Source organism: Megascapheus bottae, chromosome 2, assembly GCF_031878675.1.
Source record: "Megascapheus bottae isolate mThoBot1 chromosome 2, mThoBot2.hap1, whole genome shotgun sequence".
NCBI classification, from domain to species: Eukaryota; Metazoa; Chordata; class Mammalia; order Rodentia; family Geomyidae; genus Megascapheus; species Megascapheus bottae.
Window position 1 is genome coordinate 22795439 of NC_143510.1, and position 21056 is coordinate 22816494.

General features: G+C 37.3%; 1 protein-coding gene across 3 annotated transcripts in view; it reads right to left on the reverse strand.

Annotated features, from left to right (window-relative positions):
- Positions 1–21056, reverse strand: part of Znf385d (zinc finger protein 385D) — a 581998-nt gene that overhangs the window by 364463 nt on the left and 196479 nt on the right. Inside the window, exon 2 of one of the 3 annotated variants that reach the window (XM_090322125.1) lies at positions 3089–3193. The exons of the other annotated variants lie outside the window; for them this stretch is intronic. The gene's annotated coding sequence lies outside the window, so the exon portion shown is untranslated. The remainder of the gene's footprint in view (positions 1–3088; positions 3194–21056) is intronic. 3 annotated transcript variants of the gene reach the window in all.

Here is a 21056-nt window from a genome sequence, read left to right on the forward strand (position 1 = left end):
TCAAATATTCTTACCTACTTAAGGTAATTTATTTTCTTCTGGTTTGTGTGAGGTAGGAGGGGGAGAATAAGAAATTCCTTTAGTTAGTTTTAGTAAAAAATCTGAAGACAATTTTTTTTACCAGACTTGAGAGAACATACCGGTCATCTCAATACCAGAGGATTGAGATAGAATGTTCAACAGTTCCAAGCCAGCTTGTGCTACTAAATGAGTTTCTGTCTCAGAATAGGAAACAGAGTTTCCTATTTGTTGACTTAATAAAAACTTAAATCATTTTCTCTCTATATTAATATGATTCCAAAAGTCAAGTCAGTAAGGCAATCTACCTTTTCATATGTAATTGACATGGGTACTTAGACAGGGATCCTTTTCATTAATGGTGAAATATTCACAGTGTTCAGGTAGGTTTGATTTAAAATTTGCAAACTTTGTCATCCTGTTCTTATTAATTCTAAAATGTCAGTTTGCCACATCATAAACATCCAAGTAGGCAGTTGGGAGAAAAAACAAAAAGCAAAGCACTAAGAAAAACAAAAGCAAAACAAAACAAACAGACAAACCAACTCAGAGGGGACAACAACAAAAAGGGACTAGAACAAACTATGAAGAGAATTTTGAGTTAACATAAGGAGAATGAGATTTTAGCCAATGTTATTTGCTTACCCTAGGACAAATGCCATTTCCTCATCCTGGGTGCTCATTTCCCCATCTGTTAAAGGAAGAGCCCTTGCCTAATCTCCTTATGAGATCATTCTAAGTATCAACTGATAATATAAATGGTGCAGCATTTCACCTAATGTGCAAAACCAAAGGACAATAAATGCTGCACACATAATAATTCCATTTATGTGAAGTTCACGTGAAGTAAAAGAAAATAAAAAACTACATAAAAACAAAAACTGGTATGGTCTTTTGGGGAATTGGGTTACCCGCGGATGAGAAGGAGAATCAGAGATGAGGAAATATTCAGATACCACTGGCTTACACTGTAAGCCTCCCTATTTGGGAGATGGAATGGGACAGCCTGGCCAGAAAAGTTCATGAAACACGTTGCCTTCTTAATCCTCAGTTCTGTGGAGTAGCTAATGCTCCTGATCCGAGCTATATGCCAGGATGAGACTGGGTGGATAGAGGTTTCAAACCAATCTGACAGAAGAGAATGAGAATGTGTCTCTGCAGAATGTAAGATGAACATGCTGACTTCTGACCCCAGTGAAGACTACAAGTCCCAAAATAAGTGGGTGGAGGCTCAGATGTGTGTCTCATAGGGAAGTGAAACTATTCTAAAAGGAATCAGTGAAAAACAGGGCTGAGGGCATGGATGCACATTACTGAGTATAGCAAGTGACAATTGTCCAATCGGACATCCCTAGTACTGCAAAAAATAATGATAAATTAATTCGTTAACACAATAATCATGCAGATGGGCACTGAGGCTTTAAAATTTTGTAAAAGTTTGGTAATGTAAACAGTTGAGACTACAGTGATATTTATTATGCAAAGTAACAGAAATTAATTTCTGTATGTCCTATGATTAATTATCATTCATTAGTTATGAATTTATCACTTATCCATTAATTCATCATTTTTCAGCTACCATATATTTGACTTTTTAAACTGGAAATGAATTTCCAAGTGCTCACTCTGCTTATTTTGCCAAGATGGAATCACACATCTTTTCTAAAAATACGCTAAGATAGTAGAGGTAATCAGACAATTCTCTTTTGCAGGACTGGGTATTGGGCACCAGGCCTAGGCAATCATGCAAAACTTGTATTTGTTTATTGAAATAGCAACCTTGTTGAAAAGTTCAAATTCTTAACAAGTTTTCTACAAAAGAGAATTCCTATTTTATTTTGTACTGAGCCTTTGAATTCGCAAACCTATTTTTGCCTTTCTAAGCTTTGGCTCTACCTATACTAGCATCCTGGAATTTATTGTTAAATTTCTCAAGAAAATATTTACTAATTAGTCAAGATTCTCCATTTCTACTCCCAGGACATAGCATAATTTCTAGCATTTAATAGGCTGTGAGGAAATATTTGTTGACTGATAGATTAACTAACTGACTTATTAATTAGATAAATTAAGTAATAGCTGACTGAATTAATTAACAGTGATATGCTGAGCTTAGAGAAAAAAAATAACAGAATTGAGTCATAAATCAAAAACTGAAATTTCTTCCTGAGTCTGATTTGTAAATGAATCCAGCAAACATTAAATGCTTGCTCTTTTGGCAGAGAAACACCACTGGCTGACTATTTTGAAAATAATCTTACTTGATGCTCAACCTCTCCATGTCAGGGTCAAAACAACAAAGACTATTGTGTATATGTAGCATATCTTCTATACCTGAAGACCATGATGGCTAAGCTAAGAAGGGCTTTAAGCATTCTGCCACATTTTTTCAAGTCATTTCTTTTAAAGCTCTGGGGTTCAAATCTCGCTCTGGGCCCTGTCCTTGAATTTCCTCAAGGCTAGCACTCTACCACTTGAGCTACAGCACCACTTCTGGTTTATTCTGTGTATGTGGTACTGAGGAACCGAACTCAGGGCTTCGTGCATGCTAAGCAAGCACTCTACCACTATACCATGGTCCTGGCCCTCAAGCCACTTCTGTAATATGTATTTGGCAGGTCCTCAATCTACCACTTAAGCCATGGCTTCAGCCTCCTATAGCTTTAGCCATTTTCAAGCTAAGATCTTGCTTTATGCCTGGGCTGTGCGGCTCCTGTTTTGTTTCTCAATGTCACTGGGTATGACAGACATACACCACTGTGCCTAGCCCTTGTGCTTCCCCAGAGCTGAGGTGACAACTTTTGGAGAGATCAGAAATTACACATTATATGTGTTGCTTCTAAATTATTATTCATATTCAAGTAGAGATGCTTTCAGAGCAAACATCCAGAATAATGATTAATAATGATAGTGATAATAAAGTTGCTGTGATTGTAGCTTGTCTTTTCTTCTACTCAATCCAGAAACATTGGCATTTTATACCCTCCATCCATTTTTCTCTTCTTCTTATAGTCCTTCAAGAATTTCATTGACTTTACATTCACAATAGATTCAAAATCTGATCACTCACCTGCCTTCCAACACTGCCACCCAATTCAAGCCACTCTCTTGTTCTGCCTGGATTGCTGAAGGACATTCTAACTAGTTGTTCTGGTTTTCCTCTTGCCCTAGATATCTGAGAAGACAGATGAATGTAAGCTCACAGATGTTCAAAAAAAATCTATTGGACAAATGCAAGATAAATGTCCTTAAAATATGACTAAAGAAACTTACAAAGCAATCCAAAGGGTATTTAGAAATATCACAAGGGAGAGAGAGAGAGAGAGAGAGAGAGAGAGAGAGAGAGAGAGAGAGAGAGAGAGAGAGAGAGAGAGAGAGAGAGAGAGAGAGAGAGAGAGAGAGAGAGAGAGAGAGAATAAAGACAAAAATACAGAGAAAGTAACACTCGGGGGAGATGCAATTCGAAGCTGAAACTCAGTCCAATGTGTGGCCAATGTTCTTTCATGATTCTATTCAATAAGCGTTCTATGCACAACAGAAATCCAGTATCAAGATCACTTGGTAAATTTTCAAGGAGGCCTTCTCTGACCATAGTATTTGATGCTGTAGTTTCTGTGTCTCAGCCCTAATCAATTGCTCCTTATCCCTCTGCTGTTTCATGTGATTTACAAGGTCATCTATCTGCATAGCATATATTAAGCATGCCACTTCACAGCACCACCTACTTTAACTTCAATCTGCTCTTTCTGTATATCTTGTTTTGTTTTGTTTTCCAATCTTGTTTTCCCATCTTATGAAAGTTTGTTTATAGTGTATTCCCACACTGAGAACCATGCCTAGAATATAAATTGTGCTGATCAGTTTCTAGAGGCATTTTTCTTTTCCTGTAGGGAATACCTAGGGAAAAATAAAGAAATGAATGAGGGCCGTGGAAGAGCCAGAGTTCAGGGATTGCTGATAGGTTGGAGAAGGCTAAGTGGAGGGCACTGCCATTCTGGAGGGAGGGAAAGCGAAGGGCCAGTCCACCGGAAGGGCCAGTCCACCGTCTTCTGCCCTGACCCTCTTGTCACAATATCCACTGGACAAACCCAACGGGAGGTAGAGGATGGTAGAACCCAGAAATCCAGGCCAAAGATCAGTTTGCCAATGCACAGATCTGGGCAGGGGAAGATAGAGTTTGGGAGCAACCAGCTCAGCGCATCGGAATTTAATAAACAGCCATGGAACAAATACAAGGCCGTCTTCCTAAAATACTATTTCAATGGAAAGCTAGAAATAGAATCCAAATTGCTGTTTATCTCAGGAAGTGTAATAAAAGTCAAGGGACGTAAAACCAAAATCAAACATAGACGAGATGTGAAGATTTGCATGAGCAATGTCTCCCAAAGCTTCTGTTAGTTTGCTACCAGTCTGTAGAGCAACAGCTTTGAGAGGTGCTGGAACTCTGAGGAGGCTGGGCGCAGTGGAAGGAAGTGATGTCGCCAGAACTCTGGCAGCTCTCTTCCATGTCCCTCCTGACCCCTCCCCTCCCATATCTTTCCCACTCCACTCTCCTCCCTGGATACCTTCTTCCTCTGCCACTCACAAGCCCCACAGCAACAGAGCCGATTAACATGATTCAAAAATCTTCCTTTCCTCCTTAAAAATATTCATCCTAAAAGCCCAGCAATGGAAAGCTAACTTACACGAGATAATTCCTCTAGCAGGATTAAGGTAAGAAAGTAGCTTCACATTTCTAACATTTACTACAAAAGAGGGATTTTATCCTTCTGACACCTTGGTCAAGTTAAGATGTTCACAAGTATTGTGACGTGCATATATTTGTATCCCCTCAGAACGTATAGGGCATCATTGCTGAATATGAGCTTTTGGTACACTTAAGGTGGAATATGATTCCTACAGCAGTTGGCAATGTGGGGGTTCGTCATCTCCCAGGTTTCCTCTGATAATAAAGTAGATATAAAAGGCAAAATCAAACAAACAGAAAATGAATGTATAGGTCATAGCTTCAATCCTCAGTGTGGCAGAGTGAATTAAAAGGGGTCTTAATAAGATGATAAGTTTGCGAAGTTGAAATCTCATGAAATCACAGCAGTGTCCCTAGTGAAACAACACAAGAAAAAAAATTAACTTGGGCTGGGAGTTCAGCCTAGTGGTTGCCTAACATGCACGAAGATCAGAGTCCATTCAATTCCTTGGTACCACATACATAGAAAAAGCTGGAAGTGGTACTGTGGCTCAAATGATAGAACACTATCCTTGAGAAAGCCCATGGACAGTGCTCAGGCACTGAGTTTAAGCCCCAAGACTGGCAAAAAGAAGGAGAAGGTGAAGACAATAACAACAACAAAACAAAAAACAAAAACAAAAACAAAAACAAAAAAAAACAAACTGTCTAACGCTGCATTTACCCAGGTAGTCTTCTTAGGTATACTGTTCTCTTATAGTGACAATGGACCAGACAAAGAGACGAATCTCATTTGGTTTGTTTTTCTTGCTTGTATGCTTCACGTTCAAGGGATCTAGGAAGTAATTGGATACAAAGTCTAAAGAACAGATTTCATAGACAACATTACCTTAAAAAGAGTCCAGGAAGGGGAGAGGAAAATTGAAAGCCACTTTCATATCTAAAGTTACAGGAAGGGATTCATTAAGTAGCATGGCTACTGGGAACTAAAATACGTCATTTTCATAAGCAGAAAGGAAACACAGGTGACAGACAGATGGAGCCCCCCCAAATAAACAATCAAATCTTAAGTGCCAGGGATTTCTGTAGCTTCATTTCTCCTTGCAAAACTTGGGTAAAATGCCTCAGGCTACAACTGAGATCTGAGGACAACAGTTCAATGCCAGCCCAAGAAGGAAAGATGATGAAACTCTCATGTCCAATAAATTACCAAAAAAACGTCAGATGTCGACCTGTGACTCAAGCTGTGGTTCAAGCTCTGGAGTACTAGCCTTGAGCAAAAGACAATCAAGAGACAGAACAAGAGAAGCCCTGAGTTCAAGACTCAGGACTGGCAAAGTACCCAAAACATGGGTTGTGCAGGGGCTTAGAAGTTGGCATTTGTTGTTATGTGTCTGGAGTTACCCTCTCAAAGTAGTTGGTTTTGGAAAGAAAGAAATAGACTGGGGAGCACACAAGGAGAATCACAGAAACTGTGTTTTCATGATCCTGTAGGAAAAACAAATTGCTTCTCCTCCTTAGCTCTCATCAGAGGCCCACAGAACTAGGTATTCAGGAAAAAGAAAGGAAAAGCAAGCTACATTGCACTCAACTCAAAGTACAAACCATCAATTCAGCAGCTGGTAGAGCTGTCTCCCACCAATGGCCTGCCTTGAAGTAAGGAACTACATTCAGTATTGCTGGCTCTGACTTGGGAAGGAAAAGACAGCCTTCCCCCTGCCCATTTCTTTACTTTTCTGCCATGGATATGAGGTGCTGACCTCACTGCTGGAATGAAAAGATAAGAAAAATGTTTTAATCTGTATGTTAATTATTGAAATTAGAATTGCAGACAAATATTTTGGGAAACTTCAAGTTGCTTACAAACGTGGCACTTTCCATTTTTAAGCCCAAAGTGTCATTGTGTATTCAAAAGCTCAGATCTTTCCTGAAGATTCATGCATTATTTATGTCACACTTTCCCGGGACACCAAGGATGTCACGCTCTGCATCCTTCTGAAATGGGGAAATAATTTCAGACAGAGTTTGACTTGAAAAGTACCAAAACTTAGAGGAGGGGGGCAGGCAGGCTGTGATGCAACCTGAAATCTACATTTTGTGATGCATAAGCTTTCAAATTAGAAGAATTTTTGGAGTTAAAAATTAGGAAACTAAGTGAATGTGGAAATAGTATATGAATGCTCCTAGGAGTGCATGCTCATGCAACAATGAAATGAAAGGATTTCTGAAAGAGATTAGTACTGAAGCCTTGCTACAATTTTCTGTAAGTGTCAGATTCTAATGCTTTAGGCTCTGTGTGATGTAAACTTTGTCATAAACACTCCACTCTGACTTCATGGTGCCAACACAACCATACGTGGTATTGTATTCCAATTGAATGTGTATTGGCCAAAACATATGGTCAAAGGCTTTGGGTCCACAGGTTATAATTTGGCAGCCTTCACATAATCTATGCATTTACAGGTTAGCTTTTTTTTATTTTATTTTTTATTTATTTTGCATTTTTTATTGTAATTAGTAAAAGGGTTACATGATATTTGCCAGACAGAAGATGCATTAATTCACATACATGGATACCCTTTCACATGTCTTGGTACCCATTTCCCTCCCCCCCCACCCGTCTTGGTTTCCCCCCCTTCCCTATCAAATTTCAAATAACCAAATACAAATAAATTCAATATATCAGATAACAAAGTGAGGTACTATAACAATATGAGATAACCAAGGGACAGCAAAGGAGATGAGAGACAACATAGTACATTAAGGACAACAATCATTCGTTATATGGCTTTTGTTTCAATATCCTGGAGGTCCTTTCAATTAGCTTCATACTATATGGCCTTATGTATCAAGATTTTGCTCTATTGCAGATCTCTAGGTTAGCATTTTTTTACATAGTCAAATTAAATACTTAGAAGCACACAATACAACCTACTTTTCTAGGTTGTTTTTTCCACTTAAAAATTCCTTACCTTTTCTCATCAGTTTGGTAAAGACAGATGTTACCACATCAGTATCAATTATAAAAGGAGTCATCTACCTCACCAATATGGGAATACTCCTGGGAACTGAAAATAGACTAAGCTTCCTGACTATGTGAGGTTTAACATTTCCATCATCAGATTCAATAAATACTCATTAATAGTTTTCAAAGCTAGGCCTACATATATCTTCCTTAAATTCAAATTCAAAATCACATATTCATTTCTGTCTGAGATACTAAAGGCAATACCCTTGCAACTCCAGAGAAGGCTAGGTGATAGAAACTCAACCATCTGCCTACAGCAAACCCCTCCCAGAGTCTCTACTCAGATTCTCATTAAGTCAAATGGAAAAGGGCAGCATGTAATAGCATCTACTTAGATCTGCTGTCGCTTCTTGTCCTGATTTCTTTTAGTCACAGATTCTTCTTCCAGGAAGGGCTTATTTTTATGGCTGATTTATGTCAAAGCTTTGATTAAGGTACCTCCACATACCTTGCAATGCTTAAAATAATCCACTATGGATCAGACAACAGGAAGTTTAAACCCAATCAGTTCAAGGTTAAAATAAAATAAGTTAGTTCATCCAGTCAATCCAATTTTGGGGATAACCAAAGGAGCATGTTGCTTTTAAAATAAGCTCTAATTTTTGTGTCATGCCACAGTACAGGTCTTTCAACTGTATAGGTACAATCTGTCATCATATACTGGAAAATTAAGAATGATTTTGCTGTGATCACATGCCAGGGAAAATTTTCTCTTGAGGCATCCTTTGCTGCTCATGAACCTGTATTTACGCAATTGCTTTTCCTCCTGTCTGTTAGTGTTCTAAACTTGGATGACTTTTTATAGAACCTTGAAAACTAGCCAACTCTCTTTCTCTTGTGCAAACGTGGATGCATCCAATTAATTAAAATATATGTAGGAACAACATGTCCAATATATTTTAGATTTGAAACAGTTGACAATGGCATCACTGATCAAAGTGAACTAAGAAGCCTTTGCTGGCTGGGAAATCCAGATGGCACATGCTGGAAAAATTCTTCCCATAGTCATAGAAAGATATTGCTGAGTAGACCAGAAGCATGCAGTGAATGCCCTCATTGGCTCTTTAGATAACATTCTTTCTCCCATTCTAAAAAATAATTTAATTTCAGAGACTTGATCACAAAACAGATCACAGTTATCCTATTTCTCCACACAGTGGGTAGAGCAGGTGAATCATCCTATGTCAATCAGTGTGTAGCATTTTCTAGGTATCTAAGCATAGGTATTCATGACCATTGACTAATGCTCTAATCAGACCATGCAATCATATGAGCTAAATTATTTCTTTACAGCATTATAAGTATACTCTATATTTTTTTCATTTCTTTCAAAGTTAGAGAATAGAGAGTAAATTTGGTGAAAGTAACTCAGCACTGAATTTAATATTAACCAGTCTTTAAAATAGACAGAGAGAGAGAAGCTGGGCACGGCAGCTCACTCCTGAAATCCTAGCTACTCAAGAGGCTGAGCTCTGAGGATCAAGGTTCAAAGCCAGCCCAGGCACAAAAGAACTTGAGACTCTTATCTCCAAATCCCTAGAAAATGGAAAGTGAGGCTTGGCTCAAAGGAAGAGCAGTAGCCTTGAGCTGAATGAAGAGCTAACAGACAGCACCCAGGCTGAGTTCAAGCCCTATAACCCATTAAACAAAAACAAAAAAAGCACAGAGAGAAAGAGAGAGAGAGAGAGAGAGAGAGAGAGAGAGAGAGAGAGAGAGAGAGAGAGAGAGAGAGAGAGAGAGAGAGAGAGAGAGAGAGAGAGATTCAACCCATAGGCAGGTCTAATTTTCAAACATATATGCAGGTTCATATGTATATACACACAGATGTATTAACCACAGTATAGTATATACAGGGGAAAATTCTGATGGTATAACTCCTTTGAATAGCTAACAGTCTAATGATATATTTATGAAAAGCTAGAATTTGAGATGGCATTTGGAGAGAGTAAGGTGACAGGGAGGTAACTAGTTGGTAGGATAACACAGCCATAATATTCAGTGTGAGTGTGAGTGTGTGTGTGTGTGTGTGTGTGTGTGTGTGTGTGTGTGTGTAAATGAAATAGGAAAACCGAGGGTTTGGGTACATCTGGGAAAGATGAGAGAGAATGATGATGCGTGTGACGCTGATCCAAATGCATAGTACTTATCAACTAACATATTGGATTGAAACTCCCTTCTCAACTACTTATAAATAAATAGATAAGTAAGTAAAACTATTAGATAAGTAAATAAAATGAACAGATCATAAGTAAGCAATTACAAAAATCAATACTTAAGTAGAAACCATCCTAACAGAAAGTATCATTAATAAAACCCAAGTACTAAAGGCAGGGTGTCCTTGCCTTTTTATGAAGTTCAGGTTAGGAGCCTAAAAAATATACACCATGGGAGAGCGCTTTCATACTGGAAACAAGGAAACAAACAAACAAACAAAAACACCACTGATATGAGTCAGCATGGAATATGAGGTTCTTAGATTGCCTATTTATGAAGTGTATTTGAGTAAGAAATGTTTTTGTATGCCTTTATCATGATGTGAGGATGGGATTTCAGCAAATAATTCAATCTAAAGATGAGTATTTAAATTATAAGAATCAACAGGTCTTAGAGGCCAACATCTTGATCCCCAGAAAAGACGTTCTTACAAATAACTTCCTTCCACAAGATCCCTCCTTCAAGACCTTTTTCCTGGTTGCCCAGCCCAGAACGTGCATCTCCCACTATGGATCTGAGATTGCTATGCCAAGATGCCTAATGGCCTCTGACACACCTGACTTGTATTCATACTGAAATATTAATTTAATTACAGGTGGTCTCCACTGATTCTAGGATTTCCAGAGGCTAATACAGGCAGACACATCATTAACATGGCACACCACTCAGTTCATTCAGAAACTCTGACTTTCCTTTCCTTTCTTGACTTTTATTTCACCTTATGTATAAATATGTGAAAATATATGTAAATAATATGCCTGTTCAGGGGTATAGATATTTGAAAATACACATATAAATATTCATTGAGTCCATGTCCTCAAAATCCCAGAGCCCAATAGCATAAAATCATACAAGGAAACCATATTAGAGTTCTTACGAAACCAAACTAACTCACTGGTATTGGATTAGAAACATCATTTACAAATAAAAGCTTATACACATAGTTCAATGTCTTTTTAAAATTTTCATTATGAGGCTCAGTTCATTCAACTGTCTGAAGTTAGATATCCAAAATTATTGATATTCTTTTAAGAAAATAAATGTCAACATTTGATGACATTTGTAACATGCTCCTCTTTTCTTGCTTATTACAGATTTTTCTTTGTTGAATGCATGAAAAAAGATGAATAAATTAATAAATGTCAAAATGCTCATATTATTTGTCTTCATTCTTCACTTTCTATACAAATAAAACTAGCATGAGTAGTTAAAATGTGTAATTGTCAGTAAATTATATTTAAACCTAAATGTCCTGAACAAGCCAGTATTTATCAAATCTTACCTAAAAAGTTGGAGAACTGTAATAATGTGAATTAATATGAACTAAGGTGAATCTATAAATCATAGAAGTTAGGCATTCAACAAGCAATTGTTTTCAGAACTACCCTCTCATTCTCCCCCTTCTTTTATAGTTTAGGATGACAGATGCACAACAGTGTCTTAACTCTCCTAAGTCCTTCCTTCTCAGTCAGGGAGTTTAGCCTAGGGGTAGAGAGCTTTTCTAGCATGCAGAAAATCCCAGGTTTGATTCCTTCATACTACATACACAAAAAAAATGACAGAAGGTGTGCTGTGGCTCAAGTGGTAGAAGCTTGCTTTGAGAAAGCTTAAAAACAGGGCCCAGACTCTGAATTCAAGGCTGAGGACTGCCAAAACTCCCCCACAAATCCTTCCTTCTCTAATTCCATCTGGGTGACTAGAAGATTGTTTAAACATTGTGAGTCTCAGTTTCTCTATTTATATTTGTGGATAAAACACATGTTTTTAAGGATTAAGCAGGCTAGTATGTACACACATATTATATACAATATATCACCTAATATTTGGCACATCTTGGTTCCTCAATAAATATTATTTTTAAATACTAGTAAAATAAGAATATATTATTATTAATTTTTGAAAGAACAGTTTGATAATCATTAATGTCTATAATTGTACAAATTAATGAGATACATCATGACATTTCCAGGCATGTATTTTTATCATGTACTGATGTTATTATTGCTGTACCTCTAAAATTAGCCTTTTGGCTCTGAATATGCCATTTACTTATTCCCATCACCTTATTTGACTCAATTCATTGTATCTTCTTTCTAAGAGGCTTAATGTTCAAGACTAAAAATGTCATCATAAAATATAATTCTTTATTATGCCAATAACTCAGAACTGTAGGTTCTATAAATACAAGAGGTAGGTGAAATGAAACCTTCAGAGTCTGTCTTACTAATAATCTAAGAGCAAAGAGGGCATGCTGTCTCTATTGTCATTAGGTGTAAAAGAGTTGCTGCTTTTCAAATCCTTCATTGTGAGGTTAGGCTATCCAAGCAGCTAGAGCACTGTGTCTGTCTGTCTGTTGTCTGTTTGTCTCTCTACATATATATGTATATATACATATACACAACTATACAACTATACACAAGTGTGTACATATGTACACACATGTATATGTATATATATATATATACAGACACATAGTATGGGGTTCCAGTACCCTTTAGAAATATCACATATCTTCAAATTTATAAAGATGGAACCATTTCATAATGAAACTTCAAAAAATTCATGCCACAATAATTCAGTTTGTAAGTTATAATTTAGCAGACATCAGTCTGACTAAACTCTTCATTCTGCATCATCTCTAGATGGAAAAATATCCTTCTTTCTTACACAAGTTTTATATGATCACTTATATTTGTGTGTGTGTATGTACATGTGTGTGCATGCAAACCCATACTGAGACTTGAACTCAGAATTTTGTTGCTGTCCTTGAGATTTTTTTGCTCAAGGCTAGTAATATACGAATTGAGCCACAGTCCCACATCTGATTGTTTTTTTTTTATTTTTGTTCACTTGGTTCTTGATTTTGGGGGGAGGGGGAATTAATCATAGATATAAGTTTCCTGCCTGATCTGATTTCAAACCTTGATCTTCAGCTCTATCCTCCTGAGTAGCTAGGATTATTGGCATGAGCCTGGTTGATCACTTATAGGAATATATTATTTAATGGGCCCAGGGGAGGGTTACAGTATAAAAATTAAAAGCATTGTTGTCAGTTTATTGAAGTAAACTTACAAGTTTTCTTCAGCAACATCAAAAATATTCATGCCATAATATGACAGAATGAAAATTAAAAATAATTCAGTATGTCTTCCCTGAAAACTTGCTTTGGGTAAGTGGAAAGAAAGGAATCCTATTAGGTTAACTGACAGTCATAAGGTAAAATGATTTTAAGCTTTCATTCAAAGAATGATTTTAACTTCTCTAAAGTTATTTTGCATGATATGTAAAATCAAAGCACCAAATAATACCAGTTCCTTCCATGTGTACCTTTCACAATTTCTCTCTGGTGCATCAACACAACACAAAGATTAAATGCAAATAGAAATATTTCATTCTCAACTTATAAAAAATCTATTCTTTTTAGGCAAACAGATGCATTAACAGGACAAAGGATAATCACTAGACTCCATCACTGGTGTTCAAGTTGTTAACATATCAACACTTAAAATTGCAAATAGAATTTTGTAGTAGACTTTCAAATGTAGATGGTCATAACACTAGAGCAGAGATTGATATTCACATTGGTAATTTTATAGCTGTGCTACTAAAAGAAGAGCTGTGTCTAAATTTATGGGAGCACCACTATGCTTCTCCAGCAGTGGGCCTAAATCTTGAGTTTGTATCAGATTCAACTGATGCAAGGGCTTGTTAAGCTGTGAACTTCTGGGTTCAAGGTCCTGAATCCATGAAAGGATATATTCTTTGTCACAATTTTAATAATTTTACATAGTGATTCTGCTTTTTCTAGTCATGGTGGAAGGGTAAATTAGTTAAGATTCAGGATCCTTGGACAGTATCTTGGCCTAGAGCAAGCCAAAACCAATTGCAAATGAATCATTACATTAAAACCATTGCCCTTTTGCCTCTCTGAGGTATTCAGGACATTCCATGACCCTGGGGAGAGATTTGCAGAAGGAACCGGATAAAGAATTAACTTCCAGTGACACCCACCCAATAAATTCGGGTTGTTATTTTAGAGGCAACCAATTAGAGCATAGCCCAGGGTATAAAACCCTTACATTCAGCCAGCAAGAGAGATAGAGAACTTCTGAAGATATAGGTAGACAGACAGACAGCAGCAGCCGCCAACAGTGAAGCTGCAAGGCTGGCAGGCTCTGCCTTCCACTGAACTACATCACTGGGCAGATGTCACCTACTGCAGGCTGGAACCCTTAGCAGCCTCGGCTGGCTGAGGAGCCAAAAGGGCTACGTAAACTCTGCCAACCAGGAAATTCATACCGCTGGTGCCATCAACTTCTGTATTTTTTCTTTGGCTAAAGCACAAGCTATATGTTCTGTTTTGCTTTGTTTTCCCTGTCTCCCCTTTATAATAAATAATTACAGGAATTTACCACTGTGACTTTGTCATTTAAAGCAATCATTAGAATCATCTAGATATTGAAATATGACTTCCGGATCTCTATATCCTTAGTCTTTAAAACAAAGGGCAAAGATTCCTTATCTGTACTATTCATACTTTACTACCTATTAGAATCAGTTGGCAGTCTCTGAAAATTCCAGCACTCAGGCTGCATCTCAACTCTCTTAGCCTGTATGCCCTGCTGTCGCAGAGCATCTGAGACTAAATATATCAAGGAGAACAGAAATTTATTCCTTGTAGTCTTAGATGTTGAGAAGACCAAGATGAAGGTGCATTAGGGCCCTGAGTCTGGGGAGGACTTCCAGATATAGCGTCAAATGGTGCAGGCCTAGAGAGGCTTAAGAACAGGAGAGAGCCCATTGTAGCCAGCCCTTCTTACAAGCCATTGCCTAAGCCTCCTGACCTCAATGGCTCTCATCAGTCCCCACCTCTTGGCATCTCTGCATTGGCATGACGTGTCTAGCACATGGATTTGGGGGCATCCAGAAAACGCAATCAATGAATTCACAGCCACTAGGGGTGAATGTTAGGCCTTACTAAGTCTCCAGGTGATGGTTTTATCAGCCCATGCTTGAGAGGCACCTGCTATTTTCGTAATCTGTTTTTCCACATCCCCTTTCCTGCACACTGCCTATGAGCATCACAATAATCGTAAAAGTCACCTTTCTATTATGTCTCTCTGAAGATTTCATCTCTTTGCTTTTTTTAGAGTATTACCACTTGAACTAAAATGTGTTTTTCTTTTCTTTGTGCTTTGGTAAGTTTATTTCTTTTTCAACGTAGGTCTCAATTTTCCTAATTTACACCTTCCATGCTTGTTTTATGTGATGAGATGGGCATCTGACTTCCTGAGGAGTTGGGGTTACTTACAAGCATGAGCTACTGTGCCAAGCCTTCCAGATTACATTTGCATCACATCTCAGAGTTATATGTATTGAATCTACTTAAATTTCTAGCTATAAAGTGTTCATAAAAACCAGTTTAGTCCCCATTTCCCTCCCCCCAACCCTCACCCCTCGTCTTGTTTTCCCTCATTCCTTATGCAATTTCAAATAACCAAATACAAATATAGCCGATATATCAGGTAACAAAGTGAGATACTGTAACAATATGAGATAACCAAGGGACAGCAAAAGAGATGAGAGATAACATAGTACTTTAAGAACAACAATCATTCATTATATGGCTTATGTTTCTATATCCTAGAGATCCTTTCATTTAGCGTCCTACTATATGGAAATGGGGACCAAGACATGTGAAAGAGTATCAATGTATGGGAATTAATGCACCATCTATCTGGCAAATATCATGTAACCCTTCTATTAATTACAATAAAAATATATGAAAAAAACCAGTTTAGATACACACACGTACACACATGTTGATATTCAAATTTAAATTTGAAAGTTCATTAGCTTATTTTAATGCCTTTTAGTCTCTCACCTAGTGTCAAAAGTCATTGTAGTTCAAAATCAAGAGACTTCACAATCAGTTTTTAGATCTTAGAGCAGAGGTACTCAAGATATTTCTGAAATAACAATAATATTCCAGATTTATTTTGTTTCTAATGTGACTTCTAATGTGGCTAGTCTAGCTCACAACTCAATCATATCCATTGCAACATTGTTTAATGTAACAAAGATATGAAATTGACCCATCATCAGTGGATGAATGAAGAAAATGTAGTACATTTACACAGTGGAAGTCTATGCTTCCATCAGAAAGAATGATACTGCACCAGACACAGGAAATGGAATGATGTGGAAAAATTATATTAAATGAAGAAAGCCAGACCCAAAGAAACATAGGTTGCTTGGTTTCCCCTCACTTGTTGTAACTACAACAGGAATATAAATCTACAATTAAACACACTGGATAATAAATGACAAAAATTGCACTTGGACATGGTAAATTATACAGAACTCTAAACATTCACACAGTGAGACCAAAGAAGGATATTTGTAGGGGAGAATTACAAAGGCTCGATAGCTACTTCCATGTGATCATATAAAATGATCGTTGTTGAAATGAACTCCAAGCAATGGAAACAAGAGAATTCTGTTTTTTTATTTCTTTTTGCTTGTTTGTCATCTTCTTCACTGCTATTTTGCCTTGTATATAAGTTTACCTGCCTTGGGGAGGGTAAAAAGTAGAGCACAGAAATGGGGAGAGAAAGGGTGAGCAAATGCAACTTGTGAAGGAGGAAGGTGGGGAAGGAAAAACTGGGAGAAAACTTGGGAAGAATGACATTGTTCAAAAAATGATGTACTTATTACCTGACCTATATAACTAACCCCTCTGTACATCACCTTTATAGTAATAGTAAAAATATGATTAATTCTAATTTAAATTTAAACAATTATGTGATTAATGACTATCGTACTATAACTGTAAATTATAAACTAAATATAGCACAATACTGGTTTACATGATCCCCCACCCTGTGTGAAGACATATATGCTGAATTTGGAAAGTAGCCTTGAAGCCGACAATGTAGAAGAAACTCATCAGAGAGCAGATCAGCAAAATCTACTCTCTGGAATAAACACTATGAAACTACACTCTGGCAGATCAATAATGTATATTTGATCAGCTAAATACTGACTTGAAAAGAACACCATATCCTTAGGAACACAGCAATCACTGTGGGAATTAACAAAACAGCATGATATCGCTGGATTTCACTATTATGTAAGAAGAACCACAAACTATTTCATGTTGTAGAGTAACTTGCTATTGTGTGTCTTGAGTGAAGTTTTGAATTCTGTACCACAGGAATGAAAATTAAGTCTGATGCCAATCTAAAATTGTGTTTAAATAAGCTTCTTGCCAAAATGAAGCTCAATAAAATAGTTGAGTATCTCTGAAATACAGAATTGCAAATTAGCAGTAGAAAAAAATTTATTTTACTTAAATGAAGACAGATTAACCTCAAAAAGTAAAAGTGAAAAGGATGACAAAATAGATGCTTTCATAACCTGTTATAAAATTTTAAAAAGCCCTCCCTCATACACGTAATATATATTTGACATTCTCTCTCTATATATATATTTATATGTGTGTGCATTTTATGAACCCAAAAGGTTCACATTCTTTTTCATCATGAGCCCAATGCTATCAATCTATGGATTAAGCTTTAACCTCTTTCCATCAGCATTAATTTACAAGTTTGAGCATTCAGGCATTGAGTAGTTGCTTTATTAAGTTGCACATTTATTTTTGATTGGCAAATAGTTTTGTATGTTTATGAGAATATTGTGAGGATTCGCCTATGCACGCATGCATGATAGAAAGATCTCATTGAGCTAATCATTATATCTGTGAACTTACCAAGTTATAAACTTTTTGTGGTGAGAATGTTTCAAAACTTTTAGCCATTTTAAAGTGAGTGATGCATTGGCACTAGTTGATTATCAAGCAGTCAAGAGATCAATGAAACACGTATCTCTGGACTAAAATTAATCTATTTAATCTCTATATCTTCAGATCAACACCTTTCTATTCCATAGCTCTCCCCACTCCTCTGACCCTGTGGTATTCTTATTTGCTTTCTGTTTTTCTGTGATTGATCATTTAAAATTCCACATGTAAGTGAGATCATAGGTATTGGGTTTTCTGTACCTGGCTTAGTTTAGTCTGTGCAGTGATCCAGTTTCATCCATGACAGGATTTTCTTTTCCTTATTTTTTTGAGGTCCAAGACGGGTACTCAAACTTATTGACTAGCCCTCCACTAACTGAGCTATGCCTCCAACCCCTGATTTAAGGAGTTCTGATACTGCACCATATTTACAGTCAAGAGTATCTTTCCTAATAACGGTCAACAGCCACACATGTAAACTTCTCAAACACTGTCACTGCTGAAAAATTAGGAGATACACAGAATCACACGTGTGCAAGCCCACACAAATCTCTTCACTAAATGATTTCAGCTATTAGCCTTTTCCAAGACAGCAATACCTCTTTAATAACGTTGATATCCATGCTTTTGCACCTATAAGTAGAAAATGATTGGGTCTCATATCCACCACTGCCATTCTTTTCTGAACAATATCTACACCTGTTAATAGGTTTTCTTTTATTCTGATTGTTTCTTCTCCTAGGAGTAGACAGAAAAAAAATATTTAAAACATAAAAGTCTTGACAAGTCTTTGCTAAAATTTTAACAGCTTATTCCCATAGTGAGCTTAATCACTGCTTTTATAAGAGGAAATGCCTCCCCATTGCTTAGATCTCACAAACTCATATACTTGTTGGATTTTTTTTTTGCCAGCCCTGGGCTTAAGCTCAGGGCCTGAGCACTGTCCTTGGATTTTTCTCAAGGCTAGAGCTCTACCACTTGAGCCTTAGCACCACTTCTGGCTTTTTCTAAGTATGTGGTACCGAGGAATTGAACCCGGGTCTTCGTGCATGCTAGGCAAGCACTCTACCACTAAGCCAAACTCCGGGCCCTTACTTGTTGGATTTTAACAATACTGGGTCATGTCTAGTGTTTGAACCAATGATCTTACTCTTGTGCCAGGTCCTTTGCCCATACTCATCCTGTTAGATTTAGAAGGCTAACACTTTCTCTTTCTTCAGAGGTTCCCCCCCACCAAGATTCTTCTTTTTTTTGTTTAAATATGAATTGTCCCAATTGAAAGGACCTCCAGGATATTGAAACAAAAGCCATATAATGAATGATTGTTGTCCTTAATGTACTTTGTTGTCTCTCATCTCCTTTGCTGTCCCTTGGTTATCTCATATTGGTATAGTATCTCACTTTGTTATCTGATATATTGAATTTATTTGTATTTGGATATTTGAAATTTGATAGGGAAGAGGGAAAACCAAGACGGGTGGGGGGTGTGGGGGGGAGGGAAATGGGTACCAAGACATGTGAAAGGGTATCAATGTATGTGAATTAATGCACCTTCTATCTGGCAAATATCATGTAACCCTTTTACTAATTACAATAAAAAAATACAATTGAAAAACAAAACAAAAAAAATATGAATTGTCCCTCACAGGCATATGTATTGAACATTTGGTCCCCAAATGTTGGTGCTATTTTGGGAAAGTCAGGAAACTTGAAGGTTATGTGGTTTTAGGTGGAGAAAGTAGGTCACTGTGGCTATATCCTGGAGGGATTTTGAACCTTAGCCCTGGCCCCTCTATCTACCTATTTCCTGACTAATTTGAGGTGAACAATTTCTGGTATACTCTGCTGCCAAAATAGAGTATTCTTTTGCTATAGATCTGGAAACTCAGAGACAACTGACTAGGACTTAATCCCTCAGAAACTATGAGCTCAAATATCTCCTTTCTCTCTTAAGAGTTGTGTGTATGTGTGTGTGTGTGTGCGCGTGTGTGTGTGCACATGTGTGTGTATCAGTACTCAGGGCCTAGCATTAAACTTTGGTGCTTATAGCTGTTACACTACCACTTGAGACACATCTTCACTTCTGGCTTTCTCCTGGGTTATGAAGAAGTCTCTCTGATTTTCTGTCTGGGCTAGATCCAAACCAGATCATAGCCTTCTGAGTAGCTAAGATTTATAGGCATGAGCCACTGTTCACACTGATATTTTATGCAAATATTTGTCAAAGCTATATGAGACTGACTAGTACATTGCTAAGGATGTTTAATCATTGCCCCATCACAGAGAGGGTCTTAGTCAGGGTAATAGGAATCAGCTATCATTAGATAACCACAAAAAGTGAATGAGAGGTTTCAGTGCCCACCCCAGTGCCCACCCCAGTCTTAACTTTTACTCCATCCTGGTGTAACATCTTGATGATGTTACCACTCTGGTAGTTCTGTGATCACTAACCTGTGGCACTTTGTACCAATTCTGCATGAATGTGTACAAAGATAAGGCAAAGACCTTATTCATTCAATTAAGTTTGTGGTGTATACTTCAAAGCCTTGCAAATGACCACCTTAGTTCTGAACACACACTAGAAGGTGCTCTCCTCTTTGCCCATTCTCTTTCTGGAAAACTTTACTCCCATTCCAGGAAAGCAAAGAATTATGGACATCCAATTCATATATATATATATATATATATTAAGAAATGACACTAAAGAGTCAGAAATCCTATGTCCCAGGCATTTGATTGCTAGGATGAAAGTATACATTCATTATGGCTTCCAGTAAAACTTGCTCTGGACCCTTCTCTATCTACCTCTGAGTTATTTCTTTGGCCACATCAAGTATCCACCAAGTCCTGGAGCCCCTCCTTACCCTGGTGACAACTGTCAGAACTTGCTTAACTTTTCACTGGCATCAGTGTGGCCTCTTTGATTCTGCATGTTTATATGTACATTAGAATTAGAGTCTGTCTTTTATGAGTTATGAATAATGTAAATATACACATGATAAATGCAGACTATAAATTGACTAATATCAAAATATCATTAAATACGTGTAGGAATAAATACTTTTCACAATGCACCCATGCAAGATTATCTTTATTTGAGCATGTTTATAGTTGTTATTTTCTATATTTTAAAAGAAACGGAGTTATAAATTCTTTGAAGTAAGAACTTTCACTGTAAGCCTATTCTAACACTGTGCAATGGCAAGTCCACCTAGGTTTCTTCAAAGAATGTGGTCTACTGGAAATGGTGCAGCCATCCTTGATAAGCAAATAAGAATATGTTGTTGCTCTTTGGGGCCAGGAGTTTG